The 6,809-nt window shown below is 44.7% G+C and overlaps 1 pseudogene; it reads left to right on the top strand.

Moving 5' to 3' along the window:
• Positions 1 to 4,573: 4,573 nt before the first annotated feature.
• LOC101561399 overlaps positions 4,574 to 6,809 on the top strand; it is a 4,795-nt pseudogene continuing 2,559 nt past the window's right edge.

Genomic DNA, 6,809 nt, shown 5'->3' with positions numbered 1-6,809 from the left:
TGGGGGAGGTACGGCGGAGGGGTGGGGGGCCGCCGGAGGGGGTGGGAGAGGGTCCGGCCCACGCTGCGCATGGGCTGGGACTGGTCCCGCCGGCGCAGGGTAGCAGGAAACTCTCCGCACACTCACCGGACCTGGGCTAGGACTGGGTCTGGTGTCTCCCGGAACTGGGCAGAAAATCCTACTCGGCGGGCGGGGTGAGGGAGGCACTGCGGAGTGGTGGGGGGCGGCCCGAGTGGCTGGGAGAGGGTCCGGCCCACGCTGCGCCTGGGCTGGGACTGCTATTAGTCACCTTTCTGTGGCTATGAGAGAATACCTGAGAACAACAGTTTTAAGGAAGAAAGATTAATTTTGGATCACTGCATCAGAGGTTTCACTCCATGAGCACTGCTTTCTTGGCATGTGGTGAGGCAGAATATTATAGAAGAGAGGGCATAATAGAGCAGAGCTGCTCATCTCATGGCAGCTGGGAAGCAGAGAGAGACTGAGAGAGGTATAGTGGGGAGAAGGGAAAGGAGAGCGAGAGGGAGAGTGAGAGAGAGTGAGAGAAGGGGAGAAAAAAGGGGGAGAGAGGGAGAGAGAGAGAGGGAGAGAGAGGCACTAGAGTTCCAGTATCTCTTTTAAGGGCAGCTCACAATTATGCCCACCTTTCAGTGCTTCTGCTATCTCCCAGTGGTGCTATCAGCTGGGGACCAAGCTCTGAGCAATAAGCTTTTGGAGACAATGAAGATCCAAATTGTAGCAATCCATCTGTAATGGGCAATCAAGAACTGAGCTGGTGTGCTCTTCTGTTAGGGATTCAGTCTGTGAGAACTGAGCAACTTTCCCATTTTCCATTCCCAAAATGGGATAGTTCCAAAGACCTAGGTCCACTGGGGGTACAGTTTATTGGCAAAAGGACATTTGATAGAATAGGAAAAAGGAGAAGCTGGAGACTTAGCATATTATAAGATGTGGTCAGGATATGTGGTGAATGTTTAAATTAAAATTTTAACTTATTAAATTTTTAAATTTGAAAAGTTTAGTCCTAGCACTTGGGAGATGAAAACAGGAGGATCACTATGAGTGTGATCTGTGTAGTGAGACCCTGTAGACACTGTACTAAATACATTAAGAAAACATTTGAACAGTATAGTAAAAGACACACTGTCATTAATCCCCCTCAAAACATTTCCCTTCTCTTTCAATGCACTTATCTCATTGTTCTTCTTTCCTGTGTGTGAGGTGTGATCACAGATATGCTGAATGCTGCTCTCGGTGCTATCCAATGGACAGACAGGCTTGTAGAAACATGAGCGCACAGCCTCATCCACTGTAGTCACTAGACCTGGGGCTGTGTGATTTCTGGCTCTTCCCAAAGTCAAAATGACCATGAGAGAGAAATGTTTGGAATCAATTGAGTCTATCTAGGCAGCCATGTCAGTTTGGCTAAAGACATGAAAGATGACTTCCAGGACTACTTCAAAATGTGGCAAGAATGATGGGATAAATGTATTTGAAATGTATGGGGGAGTATGATTAGAGGAACTAATGATAAAGTATCATCCAATATAATAATTAAAAAATTAGCATTTACTGTGTCTTTTGATCATGCACACATGATGAGCATGTCCTCCATCATTTTTTTTCTTTTTGGATCATGTAAGCCCCATGATTCTTATGTTTATGAGAGAACTCCTAAAAATAAGACACTGGACTTTCTTTGGCTTTGAAAAGGGGGAGGAGGTTCTCATTCGATTTAATTTAGTTAAAAAATTAAAGCAGGCATTGCTTATAACCCCAATGTCATGGATCTGCACAAATCATTCATGTATCCCCTGTGCTGCTTATCTTATTTTTCATACTAGAACCAACACAATGTGAGGACATCCACTTGACTCCATACACAGAAAGTTCTAATGATTTAAAATGTAATATTCAACTGGGCATGATGGTGCATGTCTATAATCAGCTGTAGGGAGACTGAGGCAAGGTAGGAGGATTGTAAGTTTGAGGACAGCCTGACCAGCAAGACTGTCAAAAAAAAAAAAAAAAAAAAAAAAAAAAAAAAAAAATTTAACACTGAGTGACCCTTCCAGCCCAAACATTTTAAACTAAGCAGAACCATGTGATTGTGGGGAACACTTAAAAAAGATGGGGTACCACTGGTCTGCATGACCTAGGACAAGTAAGTGGCTAGTTATGACACTGGCTTCTCTGTCATAACTATGGTGGTGAGGCTGCCCTCTGCAAGGCATCTCCTTCCTCCAGGGCTCTCAGTTTTCTGGGTGACAGGACCTGCAGACAGCAAGAAGCAGGAAGAGGCTTCTGCCACCTAGAAAAAGCAGCCCCCAACCCTCGCAGGTGGCAAGTGACAGATCCCAGTGATTATGCAGAAGGGCTGCATCGATCATCAGGAAGCAAGCTCCTGGGAGGCGCTGGCTCCAGAAGGGCCGCAAGGTGCCAAGAAACCTTCAAGGAAAGCCACATTGCCTCTGCTGTGAGCGCCAGTGCACCTGCCAGCGCCGAGGCTTGCCACCTGTTTCTGCGCACTCCACTGATCGACCAGGGGTGGGGGACGCAAATGTGGATAGGAGGTGGCCACATTGCCAGGAGCCAGGTCACTGAGCTGCATCCTCTCTCTCTCTCTCAGACATCCTGGCGTCCACGAAAGGTGCTGTGTGAAGATTGTAGATTGTGTGCCTGTCCCTTGACTGCTTGCCACTCGGCTGAGTGGGCAGGTGCTGGTATCTGTTGGAGCTGTTGCTAAGGCTTGAACCCAAACCAGGAAAACAGTGGGAGTAGAGCAGGCTGAGTGGAGCAAGAGAACAGCTGCGGGGTGGAGGAGTGAGTCAGCCGGAAAGAGCCCACCCCTTCCCTGCCTGCCCACGCCTCTGGCATTGGAACCCGGAGGTCTCCCCACCTCCCATCCAGCTCCTGCTTGCCCTGGCTGCCCAGGCCCACTCCAGGCAACTGGCTGCTGAGCTCTGCTGTGTACTTAGCTGAGCTCTGCCTTGTTTTGGCTGCAAGGTGCACAACTGCTCTTCCTATGAGTTTCAGGACCAAGTCATTAGCTTTGCCCAGTACTTCAGAGTGTCTTTGTTTCTCGTATAATTGAGGAGGTTAGCACAGTCTAAATCTCTTTCATCCTTAAGTCACACCACACTGTTGTTTAGCAGGTGGCTGCTCCTGATTCAGGAGGCGTCACTACACTTTGCTGGAGTCCTGGGGAGGGTGGCAATTTTGACCTCAGGAATCAATGTTTCTGGCTCTGCCACCTGTGGCCCCAGAAGCTAAGCCAATTGATCAAGAAGTTAGTGCTTGACAAACCAAGCATGATGGCATATTCCTGTCATCCCAGTGCTCTGGGTGGCTGAGACCATGAGTTTGAGTCAAACCTGGGTGACTTAGTGGAATCTTTTCTCAAAATAAAAATGTGCTGTAGATGTAACTAGGTACTAGTGTGTTAAGGGAAGAAAGGTTTATTTGGCTCACAGTTTGTAGAAGTTTCAGTTTGCAATCAGCTGACTCCAAGGCAGGGTGGCTTGTCTGAGGGGCATCACAGAGGGGAACCGTTTATGGCCTCCACAAAGTAGTAAAAGCAGCAAGGGAGGTGGGACAAATGTCTTTCTGCCTCTTATATTGTATGCAGGCCCCCTGTCCTAGGTTAGGTGTGTCACTCACACCCTTAACCCTACCCAGGACTATGCCAAACCAATCAGTGGACTGATTTACTAATCATACACCTTTGATTCCAGCATCACACACTGTAAATACAGCCACTTCCAAAAAGCCCACCTCTGTTAGCTACATGAGGCTTTGGGAGAACATTTAGATATGAACCATAACAAAGTCTGACACACAGTTTAATCTGGCACACACTCTTTTTCTTGGATGAGAAAGCCAAAGTATAAGTAAGGAACAAATGGTGGCTAGATTTTAACAGGTGGGAAGAACTAGTTCCAATGTGAAGGAGAGTAAGAGAGGAGGGGAGACAGGAGGGAAGGAAGGGAAAAGCGATTTAAAGCAAAAAAAGAACTGAAGAAAAATTACAAATAAAGCTTTATAAATGGGGAAGGGTTCAAGGGAGGGCAGGGGGTCAAAGAAAATAATTAAGATATATTATGTACATGTAAAAGTTCCCCATGATGAATGTGGGCATTATGTACTGCAAACGTGTACTAATAAACAATAAACTAGTGAAAAATAAGTCTGTAGCTGTGCCTGGATTCCCTGTTCTCCCCTTTCACTCTGGATGGTGGAAAGGTCAGGAGGGGCAAGGCACTGCCTGCTCATATTCTCCTGGTATCTCTTTCTCCTTTTTCCTAAGGCAACAGAAGTCCAGGTTTTGAGCTCAGTACATGGCTTTCTAAACACTGCCTTCCCTATCTTCTATCAGCACTAGGTGTGGCCTTCTTATTTTGCTTTGACCAAAGAGATAAACCTTGTTTTTTGCCGGTGGTGTAGCTGAGTGGCACAGCGCTTGCCTGGCAAGTGCTAGGTCGTGACTTTGATTGCTGGTAAAAAAAAAAAAAAAAAAGCAAACCTTAGTTTTATCTTGCTGCCTGGAAGGCCAATGCTGCCACCATCTTGAACAATGAAGTCAAATCTTCGAGGATACAAGTTAGAAGGTACCAGGGTTCCTGTTGCTGCAGAGTAACCCTACAGGAACCTGTGTCACATGGATTTTTTAGGAGCTAAATTTTGTTTGTTTGATGCTCTCCAAGTTAATTCTTGACAATTGAATGGCAGCTGGGTAGATTGATTTCAACTTGGGCAAACTTTCATCAACAGGGTGAATGACTTTGTACCATCTTTTAGGCTCTTTTCCTAGTCTGAGATGCTGCCTTGTGGAACAGGGAGGTGGTGGGAAGTACACATTTATTCCCTGGCTGACCAGGAAGAGCAGCAAGTCAGGAGCTCCTGGAAGCCATGCTCTCCCTTTGATACACAAATAAAGTTCCTTATATTCTTTTTCTTTTTCTGATGACTCTGTTACATTTTATCTAAATTCACTAATTTAACCTGATCAGTTTCTGTTTGCTATCTTGTTACATTTTCCTTCCTTATGAAAAAAACCAAGGATGGTGGCTTATTCCTATTGCTCTCCACCTCCTAGCACCAGGACAGTAGTGCACTGTCACTGGATTTATTGATTTATTTATATTTTTAGGGAAGGTTCTACAGGGTGTTCAGGGTCTCACTACTAGATCGGACTCATAGTGGTCCACCTGTGTACAGCCTCCCAAGAGCTGGGAGGCATGCGTCACCATGCCCAGTCTCAATTGCCCTCTCAGTGCACCCCAGGGGTGGGGCAGGCACGGCAGGCCTGGGGATCGAGCCCTGGCCCCTGCTTGTAGGCACTTTAATCTGCTGAGCTATTTGGCCTCCCTACTGAAATTACTTAAAAGCAATAAAATAATTTTGAAAAAAAATGCAGATCCTTTTGTAAGACCCAAAGGTGCCTGGAGTCAACCCTGTCTGCGAGTTTCTTCTTCTATGGCTGTGTTAGGAGAAAGCCAGTGGAGGAGGACCGAGGCTGGAAGGCAGGAGAGTCATCTTAGAACTGTGAGGGTTGGCTCCGAGGTTGAACAGTGAACTGCACGCTTATGTCTGCTGATTTGAGCAACTACCTCGAAGATAACAATTCGCAACATAACAACTGCTGTTAATTTCCTATCTTTTTGTTTTGAAATTCTGTATCATTTTTAATGCTTTTAAAGGATATGTTATTCTTAGGGGCTGGGGAGATGGCTCAGTGGAATAAGTGCTTCCCTGGCAAGCACAAGGACCTGAGTTCAATCCCCGGTTCCGCAAAAAAAACCACCAAGAAGGTCAATAATTCTGAGAAATTGGAGGGTCCAAAAGACCTTGTAAAAAAAAAAAAAAAAGACCTTGTACCAAATACATAAATAGGGTTTTTTTTTCAATGTATGTATTGAAAAGAGCTTTACCTACTCTGTGACTTGCCCTTAAAAAAAAAAAAAAATGGTGTCGACTGAAATTGAACCAGCACATGATACGTTTAGTCAGGTGTTCTACTACTGAGCTACATCCTCAACCCCTTTCCATCATCATAATGGTATCTTCCAAAGACAAAATTTTTTGATTTTGCTAAAACTCATATTTCTACTGATTATTTCCCCCTGTATACTTTAAGCTTTTTGGTTTGGTTTGGTTTGGTTTGGTTTTTTTCTTTGCATACAGGGTCTCACTGTGTATTTTAGGCTGCCCTTGAAATAACTACATAGCCCAGGCTGGCCTCAAGCTCAGAGCAATACTACTGCCTCAGCCTCCCGAGTGCTGGGATTACATGAGTGTGCCACCACACCTGGTTTGTACTACCATATCTGGCTTTGATTTTTGGCAATGGCACCAAGGTAATTCAAGGAAGAAAGAAAAGTCTTTGACCAAATGAGTCTGAAGCAGCAGATTAACCATATGGATTAAACAAACCTTAAACTCTGCTTTATACTATGTCCAAAATCTAATTTGAAATAGACAAAGCATATATAATTTTTTTTAATTTTCTGGAAAACAACATAGGAAAACCAAAGCAAAACAAAAACTTGTAAACACTGAATAGGCAAAATTCTTCAGATCAAAAAATCAGGGTAGTATATGCCTGTAATCCCAGCACTTTGGCGGTGGAGGCAGGAAGAGGAAGCTTGCCTAGGCTACAGAGTGAGTTCAAAGCCAGTCTAAACTACAAAATGAGAAAAAAAAAGAAAAAAGAAGAAGAAGAAGAAGAAGAAGAAGAAGAAGAAGAAGAAGAAGAAGAAGAAGAAGAAGAAGAAGAAGGAGAAGGAGAAGAAAGAAAGAAAAGAAAAGAA

Source organism: Octodon degus, unplaced genomic scaffold (genome assembly GCF_000260255.1).
Source record: "Octodon degus isolate 3935 unplaced genomic scaffold, OctDeg1.0 scaffold00053, whole genome shotgun sequence".
Taxonomy (NCBI): Eukaryota; Metazoa; Chordata; class Mammalia; order Rodentia; family Octodontidae; genus Octodon; species Octodon degus.
Note: the sequence above shows the minus strand (reverse complement) of the source record. Positions and strands in the feature narration are given on the sequence as shown.